The sequence below is a fragment of the Miscanthus floridulus genome, chromosome 19 (genome assembly GCF_019320115.1).
Source record: "Miscanthus floridulus cultivar M001 chromosome 19, ASM1932011v1, whole genome shotgun sequence".
In the NCBI taxonomy this organism is placed as follows: domain Eukaryota; kingdom Viridiplantae; phylum Streptophyta; class Magnoliopsida; order Poales; family Poaceae; genus Miscanthus; species Miscanthus floridulus.
Window position 1 is genome coordinate 79,671,582 of NC_089598.1, and position 13,877 is coordinate 79,685,458.

A 13,877-nucleotide genomic window follows, 5' to 3' on the forward strand; every position below is an offset into this window, starting at 1 on the left:
TTGATCAAGGGTGAAGAAGTTAGAAGTGAAATGGAGTTGGTCACAATGATGCTGGCGTCGGTCTACTAACCGGACGCTGGGTCACTCAGCGATCGGACGCTGAAACGCTATGTCCGGTCGAGCTGTCAGTCGGCACAGTACCTAGGGTATTGCACCGGACGCTGGTCTATGTCCGGTCAAGGTGGACCGGACGCATCCGGTCGAAGAAATACGCCTCGGGGAGCTTACTGGAAATGACCGGACGCTGGGGCTTCAGCGTCCGGTCAGTTCTACCGGAGCATCCGGTTAGCTTCGTAGCCGTTGAAATCTGACAAACAGCGTTTGAAGCTAGTGATGCGTGGCATCCATCGAGCGACCGGACGCTAAGTCTAGGATTCAATCAGTATGACTGGAGCGTCCGGTCAGAGCGTGTTTTGCCCAGTGAAGGGGTATAACGGCTCTATTCCATGGTGGCTTCTATTTAAGCCCCATGGCCGGCTGAAGCTCTAACTCTTGCACATTTTTTTGACATAGCAACCTTGTGAGCTTAGCCAAAGCCCTCCCACTCATCTCCATCATTGATCCATCATCATTGTGAGATTGGGAGAGAATCCAAGTGCATTGCTTGAGTGATTGCATCTAGAGGCACTTGGTATTCGTGTTGCGCTGCGAATTTCGCTTGTTACTCTTGGTGGTTGCCACCACCTAGACGGTTGGAGCAGCGGTGAAGGATCAGCATGAGTTGGTGATTGTTCGTGGCCGCCTTCAGTGATTGTGAGGGGAGTTGGACCTTCCCTAGCGGAGTGCTGAAAGGTAACTCTAGTAAATTGCTTGTGTCATTGAGTTACCTCACTTGTGGGTAGGTTCTTGCGGTGTCCTATTGTGTGGACGAGGTTTGTGAAACACCTCTTAGCCGTCAAACCACCAAGTGTTGGTCGACACAATGAGGACGTAGCGTGTTGGCAAGCACGTGAACCTCAGGAGAAAATCGATTGTCTCTTGTCTTTAGCATTCTCCCGGTGATTGGCTATATATTCATCTTGTGATTGGTTCATCCCCTACACGTTGGTATAATCACCCTACTCACTTATCTACATTTTTGCAAACTAGTTGATACAAGCTCTTTAGTGTAATTAGAATTGAGAGCTTGCTTTATTATTTACATTCATCTAGTTGAGCTCTTTAGAGAAGCAAGATTGAGAGCTCTTAGTGAGTAATTACATAGCAAGTGTGTGTGCCTAAGTAATCATTGCAACTAGAATTGTTGGATAGGTGGCTTGCAACTCTTGTAGAGCTAGAGCAAGTTTGTATTACGCTATTTGTCATACTAATCAAATTGCTCTAGTTGATTTGTAGATTTTTAAATAGGCTATTCACCCTCCCTCTAGCCATATTAGGAACTTTCACCAACCCATCACTCTCCTGTCCTGGGTGTCTAGGTCCCTGTCTAAACTGGGACTCCAAACCCCCGCCCCTGAGTCCCGGACTCAATGCGGCGCAAGGACCTCCTCCACCAAAAACAAACCCTGATAGTCGGTCCGAAAAGAGCCGGATCCGTGACAAGAGAGCAACAAGTCTTCCAAGCGCCCATACACAAGTATGTGCTTAGGACAATAAGTTTGTGACCTACCTAGAGTCATATGCAACGATCAGTCCTTAACCGACTAGACAGGGATAAACAGTGTAACCAAGCTATGCCCCGTGTCCACGGCGACACAACTCCTTACACTCACCAATACCCAAACCATATCCCTGCCCGGTCATCATTTTCCTTTCCACCATTTTCATATTTTCCAAGTGATAGTAATCCAATAATATATTTCCTATCTCTCGCGAGTGACAGGCAATCACTCGACTTCTACTGGAGTCCTGTAGCATAGCATTCTACACAATCCTATCATACTAGTAAGACTCAGGAATAAAGATGTATATGCAAGTGGGTTTCATTCAACTCCTTAAAACTTAATGCACAAATATAATTTAAACTGCAGAAAGTAGGGGTTATGCACCGGGGCTTGCCTAGGATCCAACACTTAGGTTAGTGTTTGTTAGATGACACCCGTTTGGCGAGCATCTTCCATCCTAGCACTTGCTCAGTCCTTCCATCTACGGGATAGGTTCACCAAACACCGTCTTCGGGTTTGGCTCCAACATCTCGTCCTTCACGTGGTGCATCTAGCGTACCTAGATGAGATGCAAGATACAAGTGCATGAATATGAAGAATAGTACCATGAGACGCATCACAAATAGCAAGCAAGACAAGCATAGTTTACACTAAACACTCTTAAGTACTTTGCGATGCTTAACTTAAACACCACACAATCTATCATGCTAAGATAGCAAAGTAGACGACAACACCAAGCATGACACAAGTTAAGTAGGTCGAAGTTACACAATTACATAAACTGGTCCTGACAAGACAGAGAGCAACCAATCCTGGACTCTAACTTTAAACAGCTATGACTCAAAAACTACTTAGCCAAATGCCACCAAATTTTAACAAAAACTAGATCATATAATTCACCACAATTTTTCTATAGACAAGATGCCCAGAAAACATCATTTGCACCCTTAATTTAATTGTAAATCATTTTAGAACTATTTATTAAGCACTAAGCAAGGTGACTCAATAACTCAGTCATATTGCATCCAATGAACATGAAATTTTTATCACAGCACATACATAGCATTGGTAGACTACCATAAAAATTTCACAGCGATTGGAGCACCATAACTTTAGATACGAAAATAACAAGCAGGGCAAGCTAGAATTGCCTAATTAAGAAGATTAAATCATAACATTGTAAAAACAGTGCACAACCTGCAGATTTTATATTTTTCTTAGCTATATCATGTCATCACAAGATTAACAAAACTAGAATCACTATTTTTGGACTTCTATAACTCAAGATATGGCTCTGGTCAATTAAAAGCATTTCTAAAAGCACTTTTAGTGAATAATTAACACATCATACAAACCTTTATGGACCAACATATTTTATAGATCTATCATGTAGAGCATCTCATAAAGAAGCTAACAAAACTAGTCTCACTAATTTTGGATACTCCTAGCATGAGATATGGAATTTAGAAGATTAGCACCTAATCTGAAAAATCTACACAGCAAACAACTACACCCTAAGTAAAACGCTAGATGCACCCGAACATGTACCCAACTTGGCCACTGGTTGTACTGACATGCAGGACCCGCTGCCCAAACGGGCCCACCTATCATAGTGAAAGAGAGAGAGAGAGAGAGCAGGGTCATCTTCTTCATCTGGACACCGGGAGCAGAGGAGTGGGAGGGAGCATCGGGTCGGTTTTGCCGGCCGGCTGCCAGCGGCCCGGCGGCGGTGGAGGAGCTACGCGGTGGCAAGGCACACCTGCAAACACCCACAGCGTGGCCCATGATAGCCCATGGCCCTCTGGCCATGCGAGCCAGGGCGCACGGCGGTGGCTTCACCTCGGCGGTAGCACGGAGGCGCGGCCCAGTGACCGAATGGCAGCGGCGTGAACGGCCTAGGCCCGCACACAACCTAGGAAGGTGGCTTGAGTGAGGAGGACACGCGGAGGAGCAGGGCGTCGGTAGCAAAGAGCCCTGCTCAGCCATTCATGGCGGCGGGCGGCCACGACGAGCGACCGCGTAAGCAGGGGCGAGGAAGAGGCAGAAAGGGAGCGACACGGCGATGGAGCGCGCTGGCTGCCACGGCCCTATGCGGTTGCTCGTGCGTGAGGCAGGGAGCAGGGAAAGGAGGGCGGCACTGTAGCTCGGCGTGATGGCGGGAGCGGGGGCTTCGGCTTCGGCGCTGTGGTCACGACGACGCGGGTCTCGGCGGGGCAGCAGGTGCTGCGGCGGCTCGGCACGTGGCAAGGAACTCGCGCGCACGAGAGAGAGTCAGCATCGGCGGGTCATGTCCGATCGGGCGCTCAGCGTTGGCGAGGAGAGCGAGCCGGGTGGGGGTCGCACGACAGAGGGTGAGCTTGGAACATCGGGCGGCTCTGCTCGAGGCTCCACGTGCGACGGAAGTGGAGCGGGATAGCAAGCTAGGCTACGGTCTAATGCGGCCACGACCGGGCACAAGCGCATGACGTAGAGAGGAAAAAAGGAGAGGCGCAGAGAGTGGACCAAGGCGACACGGGCGTTGTCCAATCGGGTGCTGGCTCGGCACAGACACAGTCCAGAGACAATCCAAGCCGGCAGCAGAGGCAGAGGTGGAAAAGGTCTGCTGCAGCAGTGCCCGGCTGCTTGCTGTAAATTTCACTGGCTGCTAGTGCTCAAATAAAAAAAGTGGAAACGTCACATATGCAGACAGTTGACAGAACTTAGACATGCATGAAGAGACGTTAACTTTTCCTGGCCTATCACTGAGCACACGTATGCAGTACCACGCTACTCACACACGAGAGCCGGCTTTAGACGATAGCAAGGACAACACGATGTGGCCGGCAGCGGCATTCATTGCAGCAGAGAAAAAGGAAGGGAGGGAAAACAAGGAAGCAGTATACGACAGTAGCAGCAGGCAAGGATGAGACCGCAGCGTTGCGACGAAGACAATAACGCGATGAGACAACGGAGGAAAGAAAGAGCGAGCACGAGGGCGGTCAACTTGTACAGCCTTGCAGAGAGGATAGATATGGATGTGCTACAACTGTACTAGCACCACCGTAGGAGTATGTTTGTCGTAACGCATATATATATCGTTTTATTTAATTATGGATTTTATTCTATTTATAAAAGTTGCTTTTCATACTTAATCTAACAGAACCAATCGGCCACTAGAATCATCGTTCGACATTCCTAGATATTTCTACGCACTGAGTAATTTGACTCAACCATTGATTTGAGTCCACGAAACTAAGTCGCCCAAGCTTCGCTTATCGCTTCACGTATGTTTTAAATAAAAAAATTCGAGAAACTCGTTTCGAAGTTTTACTTAGACCTAAATCGCGGTGCTAAATAGGATCGTAACACCAGGGTGTTACATACACTAACTTATGCTACGTAAGAATCATTTAGCAAGCAGAAAGTGAGTGTGCGATGTGCCAAAAAAATTTGTGAATGCCGCTATATTCTGGCTTGAGTGAACGGGTAGGCCGATGCATGCATCATGAAAAGAGAATATTGCTTAAACTAAACTCCCCCAACATGTATAATTTGGATTAGTGAATTGATAGGATAATCTAAAAGAATTCTTTAATAAAAGCCTTATCATTTCTCTAAGTCTCTTGTTCCTAATCTGGAGTGTTATCCCTAATAGGTGGTTCTTATCTATTTATAGATGAACCTGAGGTCTGGTCAGGGGAGTACCAGCGCTGGGGCAGACCAGGGTGATAAAGGTCGCGGTGAGGACAATGACAACACCAATGGGAACAGCCACAAGGCCCCACTTCTGGCTCCTCCTCCACCACCACCACCTCTGATGACCCATGCGGAGGTGATGGCGGAGATGCTGGCTGCTCAGCGTGAGTCAGCCCGTGCCTTGGAGATGCTTGCCCAGGCTATTGGTGGCTTCACCCGTGGAGGCCTCGGTGGCAACGGCGGGAATGGGGGTGGTGCCCATGCTCCCACGGGGCCCTGTTCCTACCAGGAGTTCCTAAAGACACACCTACCCACATTCACGCCAACTACTAAGCCTCTAGATATGGAGCATTGGCTTCGCATTCTAGAGCAAAAGTTTCAGCTGCTCACTGTGACTGAAGAGTAGAAGGTGCGCTTTATCGCACAGCAGCTTCTAGGGTCTACTAGTGCGTGGTGGGATACTTTCAATGCCATGCAGCCAGTGGACCACCATGTGACTTGGCAGGAGTTTACCACTGCTTTCCATGAGTACTATATTCCTACTGGCTTGCTAAACAGGAAGTTGACTAAGTTCCTAGATCTAAAGCAAGGGAGTATGATTATGATGGATTATGTGAACAAGTTTAACCATCTTGCACAGTATGCTGGGACCCAAGTAGACACTGATGAGAAGAAGAGGGACTATTTCTACCATGGCATGTCTTGCATCTTGCAAAAGGAGCTGTACACTGGGGGATATCAGACTTTTGGTGCTTTGATGAATGCAGCCATTGCTATGGAGGGACTTCAGCATGATTCTTAGGCGGAGTGGAAGCACAAGCGGGTGATCACTAGATCTTATAGTCACCCATAGGCTTAGAAGGTGCAGGTTGTTAGGAGGTTGTCCTATCACTCTCTGGGTGGATAGCCATCCCATCAGTCTCAATAGGCCTACCAGGCACCTCCCACCCATTATCATGCACCTACTCAGCAGGTGCAACAGCAGCCTCTGGGACAGCATGTTCCTCCTCGTCCGGGATAGGGGAACAAGTTTGGTGCTTGTTTCAAGTGTGGCAAGGAGGGCCACTATGCTTGGGAGTGTCCACAGAACCAGCCTGTGTAGTCTTCCCAGCCTTCAGCCAACTCTCGTCTGGTCAAGAGGACGATTATCAAGAAGAAGGTGCCCGTAAACCGCTCTGGACAAGTCAACTTCACTAAGGTTGAGGAGATTTTATAGAATGAACTTGTGATGGCTGGTATGTTTACCATTGATTTCCACCCAGCATATGTGTTGTTTGATTTTGGTGCATCACATTCATTCATGAGCATGGGGTTTGCACATAGGCACAATATATCTCTTATGGCTATTCCTATTGCCTATAGAATCAATACTCTAGGTGCATAGTTGTGCGTTAATACTTGGACGGACATAGTCAGATTAGTGCTAGCCACTCACACTTACCACCTCTAGTTCATGATGCTGTCTGAGCAAGTCATAGATGCAATTCTGGGCATGAACTGGTTGCAAGTTTATGGGGTAGTCTTGAACCTTAAGCAAAGAGTTGTTGAGTTATGGCTTCCTTCTTCTGAGGATAGGATGTCTCTCCTTATGCCCTCAGATCTAGCCTTACCAGTTGTTGCTCATGTTAAAGCTTCTCTTGATCTTGCTTCTATTCCTATGGTCTGTGAGTTTTTGGATGTCTTTCCTGAAGATCTACCTGGGTTGCCACCAGATAGGGGCGTGGAGTTTACTATTGAGTTAGAACCTAGCACTACTCCTATTTCACGATGTCCCTACCGCATGGCTCCTAAAAAACTAGTAGACATAAAGAAGCGGTTAGAGGAATTATTGGAGAAGGGCTTTATTCGTCTTAGCTCTTCACCATGGGGTTGCCTAGCTATTTTTGTGAAGAAGAAGAAGGATGGTGCTCTGCGGATGTGTGTGGATTACCACTCTCTCAATGCAGTAACCATTAAGAACAAGTATCATTTACCTCGTATTAATACTTTGTTCGATCAGTTGGCTGGTGCAAAGGTGTTTTAAAAGATTGATCTTCGTTCTGGGTATCATCAAATTAAAATCCGACCACAAGATATACCAAAGACAACTTTCTCTATGAGGTATAGGATGTATGAATACCTAGTCATGTCCTTTGGTCTTACCAATGCTCCTGCATTCTTTATGTATCTCATGAATTCAGTCTTCATGCCAGAGTTGGATAAGTTTGTAGTGGTGTTCATTGATGACAATTTGATATACTCCAAGAACAAAGAAGAGCATGCACAACATCTTCGGATAGTACTGACTCAATTAAGGGAACACAAGATGTATGCCAAATTTAGCAAGTGTGAGTTTTGGTTAGATCAAGTGTAGTTTTTGGGACATGTTCTGACACCAAAGGGTATCTCTGTGGACCCAAGCAAGGTGCAAGATGTGTTAAATTAGAAGTCTCCAAAATCAGTGCATCAGATCCGTCAGTTCCTTGGTCTTGCTGGTTATTATCGGCGCTTCATTTCTGACTTCTCCAAAATAGACCAACCAATGACCAAGTTGCTCTAGAAAGATGTCAAGTTTGTATGGAGTCTGGCTTGTGAAGAAGCTTTCCAAGCTCTGAAGCATTTTCTTACCACTACTCCTGTTCCCGCCCAACCAGATATTAACAGGCCATTTGATGTGTATTGTGATGCCTCAAGGACTAGATTGGGATGTATGCTTATGTAGGATGGATGTGTGATAGCTTATGTTTCACGCCAACTGAAAAGGCACGAGGTGAATTATCCCACCCAAAATTTAGAGCTGGCTACTGTGGTGCACGCTCTAAAAATTTGGAGGCATTATTTGTTGGGAAATAAAGTGCATATTTATACGGATCATAAAAGCCTCAAATATATTTTAACTCAGTTCGAGCTGAACATGAGGCAACAGATATGGCTGGAGCTAATCAAGGATTATAATTTTGAGGTTCATTACCATCCTAGAAAAGCTAATGTGGTAGCTGATGCTTTGAGCTGGAAGTTGTATCAAGTTGAAGAAGCACCTTTGTCTCTCAACCATGTTGAGGTGCTAGCTCACATTGCTCTAGTCTCGGATCTACTTGAGCAAATTATTATCGAGCAAAGGCAAGATACTTTAGGAATTCCTCACATTAAAAAGTTAATCGCCGAAGAGCGTGGTCCACATTTTAGTATTGGTGATCATGGTGTAGTGAGGTTCAAGAATAAATTGGTTGTTTCATCAAGTGAGGAGCTTAGGAGAAAGATTTTGGATGAAGCTCATAACTCCAAGTTATCCATTCATCTAGGAAGTAATAAGATGTATCATTATTTGCGTCACTTGTATTGGTGGCCAAATCTAAAATAGGATATTACCAATTACATCTCAGAGTGTGACACTTATGGAAGAGTTAAGGCGGACCATATGCGTACACCTAGATTTCTACAGCCCTTGCCCATCTCTGTTTGGAAATGGGAAGATATTTCCATGGATTTTATTATGGGTTTACCCGCACGTCCAAGGGCTATGACTCTATTCGGGTCATTGTGGATTGTCTTACCAAGTCCGCTTATTTTCTTCCGGTGGATACTAGATATTCAGCCAAGAAGTATGCCAAGTTGTATTTTGACCGGATTGTGACCCTACATGGAGTTCCTCTTACTATCGTCTCTGATAGAGGGTTAGTCTTTGTCTCTCATTTCTAGGAGCAACTCTAGAAATGTCTTGGTACTAGTCTCCTCGGAAGTTCAGGTTATCATCCGTAAACTAACGGTCAGACAGAAAGAGTCAATCAAGTACTTGAGGATATATTAAGAGCTTATGTCATCTCTTTTCTAGAAAAGTGGGACGAATGCTTGACTTTAGCTAAGTTTTCTTATAACAATAGTTTTTAAGAAAGCATTCGAATGGCACCATTTGAGGCTTTATATGGCAAGAAATATAGAACACCACTTAATTGGGTTGAGGTGGGAGAGCGTGGTTATTTCAGACCTGATTTTATCAAAAAAGCTTGAGAGCAAGTTAGTGTTATTCAGAGTCATTTGAAGGCAGCTTAGAATCATCAGAAAACTTATGCGGACAAGCAAAGAAGGCCCTTGCAATTTAAAGTTGGTGATCATGTGTATCTCAAAGTGTCTCCCATGAGAGGGGTGCATCGCTTTGGTGTCCAGGGAAAGCTAGCCCCTCGCTATGTTGGACCTTACAAGATTTTGGCCTTGTGTGGTCCTGTTGACTATCGTATCTAGCTCCCAAATATTTTGTCAGCGGTACATAATGTCTTCCATGTTTTCCAATTAAAGAAATGTTTGCGGGTCCCCGATGAAGCTGTGGAAATTGAAGGACTTCCCCTCTAGTCCGACTTATCTTATATTGAGCATCCCGTCAAGATCTTAGATGAAAAAGAAAGAGTGACTAGAAACAATGTGGTGAAGTTTTATAAAGTTCAATGGCAAAATCACTCGAAGGACGAAGCAATGTGGGAGCAAGAAAGCTATATCTTGAAGCATTATCCCCACCTTCTTTCTAGTTCACCGAGGTAATTGTTTAAATCTGAATTTATTCTTATCTCTTTTCCTACACTAGACACTTACATGAAATCTCGGGGTGAGATTTTGTTTAAGGGGGGTAGAGCTATAACACCCTCGGTGTTACCCCATTAATCATCTACTAAAACATGTCATGAGCATTATACTTGTGTGTAAATGCATATGGTGAAGTGTGTAGATCAATTTCTATAACTCAAAATGATCAATAAAAATGCTAAACGAAAGTTGGCTCGATGGTTCATGCATATCAAGTAGGGTTTAAAACCAATTTTTATTAAGCAAAAATACTATAGAACATGTGTGTGATACTTAAATAAAGTTGGAAGTGCAAACTTTATAGATGACAATGAAATACTTGCTGTTGAAAAAGAATATTGCTAAGTAATATTTTTAGTACCTTAGAAATACAATATGAAATTAAGATTAGCTCAAACGCTTAGAAAACTTCTAAGTATGCGGACAGCTAGACGCTGCTATGTTTAGCAATTTATTTGGAGAGATTGGGTTAAGGAGTGGTGTAGTGCTATGATTCGATTTAGTAGTTCCATATGCCATCTTGAGTGTAGTGAAGCCGGTTTAGGTTTAGGAGCAACGGTATGGTCGTGATCAGCACTTTAAAATTCATGCACGTCACAACTTTGTACTGTCTAGCGCCGTGTGTGTGGTTACCATGTGTGGCCGACCCATGTCGCAGCGCGGTTGTGCCATGCGTGTGTGTGTGGCCGTGCACCAGCTAGCCGTGGCCACCATGACCTTGCCGTGACTTGGCCGCTCTGGCCGCACCGCTAGGCCACCGGCCCGCTCTACGCCTGACTGCCCCTACCACCATGGTTGCTGTTGGTGCTGTTGTCTCCGCACCCATGCCACAACGACGCTGTCAGTGCCACCATCACATCACTATGCTACACGCCTGTAGCTACGCTACGCCGCTGTCCCATCTTGACGCTGCGCGCACGTGGTCGTGTCGTCGTCGCCTTGCCATTGATGGCACTATGGTGCATGGGCCACGCCAGTCATGAGCGTGCATGTCTATCGGCCAGTCCTTGGCCATGGGCTGCGCCGGTCGCGCCAACCGCGTCCCGCCAAGGTACGCCCTTGTTGAGTCACTGGCTGCCCATCCCCCACCGCTCCCTCGCTCTCTCTCTCTCTAATCTCATCTCCCTGTCATCATCGAATCGCACTAGTGCCGCAGCTGCGAGGGGCCACCTCTCATCAATCCCCCTTGTCCGTGCCTTCGCCCTCATGTCCCCTCTCTAGCCGCCCCCACCCTGCTTTGATTATGGCTCAGCCGAGCCTCAATTTTGGAGCTTCGCCCTGGCACCACGCCGTTAAGACACGTCACCGCCCATGCCATGGCCAGCCTCCACCACTTCACCCGCACAAATTCCTCTGCACCACTAGCTCGCCTCGGCTCCCTCTCCATCGTGCGCACGCTAGTGGGAGCGCTACCGCCTCCCCGCTGCCACTAACGTGGCCATGTCCGCCGCGGCTCGTCGTCGTGCTCGTCGCGCGCATGCGGCCAGCCCTGCTCAGGTAGTCATCGGCTGAACCACCACTTTGGCCGGGTTCACGGTGTGCCCCAGGTGCTTATCCCCTATCTCTACCGTCCTGTTAGCGCATAGCTCGCTGGGATGACAGCGGCACCATCGTGGGCGACCGCGCATGGTGGCAGCTCGCTCCAATGCGCCCTATTGCTCCATATCATCGCTTAGGGTAGGCGTTAGGGTCGTAGATGGGGTTCGGCTTGTTAGTTGGGTTGGTGCGACCCTCGAGTGGCCGACGTACCACCTAGTGCCATCGTCCGCCGCGCTGGCGAGCACGGGACGTCTCAGAGACCTCTCTGGTGCAAAGGTAAAAAAATACGAGGGCTCCATTGCAAAGTCGATGTCTATAGAAATAATACGTGTAGTGTTCGCGCTATTGTCTGATAATACAAGGGCGTTTTTGCAATAGTGCTAGCGCGCATGGGCTTCCTATCGTGGGCCGCCTCCTTGCATGGGCGGGCCCCGCGTGGGCTGCGTTGGGTCAAAATCGGTTTATCTTTTTCATGAAAAATAGAAATAGCTTTTCATTTTAATTCAGAGCTGAACTTTGGTAATTAATATAAAATAATGTATATATCCAAAAATTGTGAAACTAATTTTGTTAGGTTCCCAAAAACATTGTCTACCTGTTAGTATAGTTAGTTCATACATATCTGTGTGGTTGCTAAGGAGCATTAAAATAGTTGAGATGCTTAGTATTATTTCGATTAATAAATGTAGGATTTTTTGTGGTAGATTGGTGATAGCAAAAACCCTAAAATTTTTATAGTAACTTCATTGTATTATTATGTGCTCTGTAATTTTTGTAGCCCTAGAATAGACTACTTAATATGGTAGCTAAATACCCATTAAGACTAAAGGAATAATGGCATGATATTGGTTTATAAAAGTTAAGCACTTGTAGGGTGAGCTTGAAAGCTATTTGGTAGAGATAATGATTAGCTTAGTATCTTAGTCATTAGAGCTAGGTTAGTAGCTTAGCATGTGTATTCTTATTTTAAGAGTTGCTGTTGCCAAAATACTAAGTGTTGCATCATCATTGCATGCATGTAGAGAACGAGTTGGTGGAGTTCATGACCGCCGAAGAGCAGGAGTACGAGGAGGTGATCGAGGAGTACACGGAGGAGGTTCTCATACAGGAGGAAGCCTGAGATCCATCGACGACTGACATAGCGGACAATCCACCTACCCAAGGCAAGCCCCGGTGCATAACCCTTATTTTGAATAATCATTGGATATATATATGTGATGTGCATTTATGTTACAAGATTTATATTAAAACTACATGTATAGATAAACCTACCTATGAGTCCTACTAGCATAGGTCGAGTAGCTGCTATGCTTAGGCTATCGGTAGCGTGAGTAACCTACCATTACTCACAATAGGTGATTATTATTATTACTCTCATGATAAAATGGTGAAAGGAAATGGAGACCGGGCAAGGATATGGTACGGGCATTGGTGGGTGTAATAGGTTATGTCCCGCGGCCAATGGGGCATAGCTTGGTTACACTGTTTTTCCTGTCCGTGTCGGTTAAGGACCGTCCGTTGCTGTGGATGGTAGTCAGGTCACAGACTTATTATCCTGAGCACATACTTGCTTATGGGAGCGGAAAGGCTCGTTGCTCTCTTGTCGTGGGTTCTAGCTCTTTTCGGACCGACTGATTGGAGGCGGAGATGGTGGAGGTCTAAGCACCACATTGAGTCCGGGACTCAGGAGTGAGGGCTTGGAGTCTAAGTTTAGACGGAGACCTGGACCCCTTGACAGGAGAGTGGTGGGTTGGTCTTGCTTGTAGCTGGGGTACAAGCGGGGCATATATTTTGGGGTACCCAGCTGGGATACATTGGTTCACGAATCACCGTGTGATACGGTATGACTTGGCTATGGTCTAGCACCGTAGTAAGAACTAGAAGATAAAAGGGGTTGAATGGATCTGATTGCTCAACTCTTGCTTGAAAGTAGAACATGCGCTTACATAAAATGGTTAGCTAATGAACTAATCATGACTGCTAATAAAACACATACATAAGGATTCACTACTAGTAATGCTTTTCGCAAAAAGGAAACCAAGCAAACCATAAGGGTTATCATATCCTTTGGAGTCGGGAAATTATTCCCACTAGTCGGGTAAGTCTTGTGAGTACATTGTGTACTCGTGGTTTATTTACCCCTGTTGCAGGTACAGCTTGAGGAGTGGTTGTTGTGTGGAGGATTCTTCTGGTGGGCACAGACGGATTCTTGTATCTTATTGTTAGATGTTTATTTCAATTCCGCACTCTGAACTTGGTATTATAATAATGTATTTCCGAAAACTCTTGTTGTATAAAATGGACTAAGTATTGTAAACTCGTTCTCATTATTGGATTCTGGATGAAAAACGTGGATTGTTCGAGTTCTCCCTTGGGGTGTGCTCGACGGAACCGCCTGGTGTAGCTTACTTTTGCTTAGTGTCTAGTGGAAGACAAGCGCCTCCAAAGATGTGTTATTTCGGACGGTTTTGCCACACCGTGTTATTTAACTTTTCCTTTTCTTAT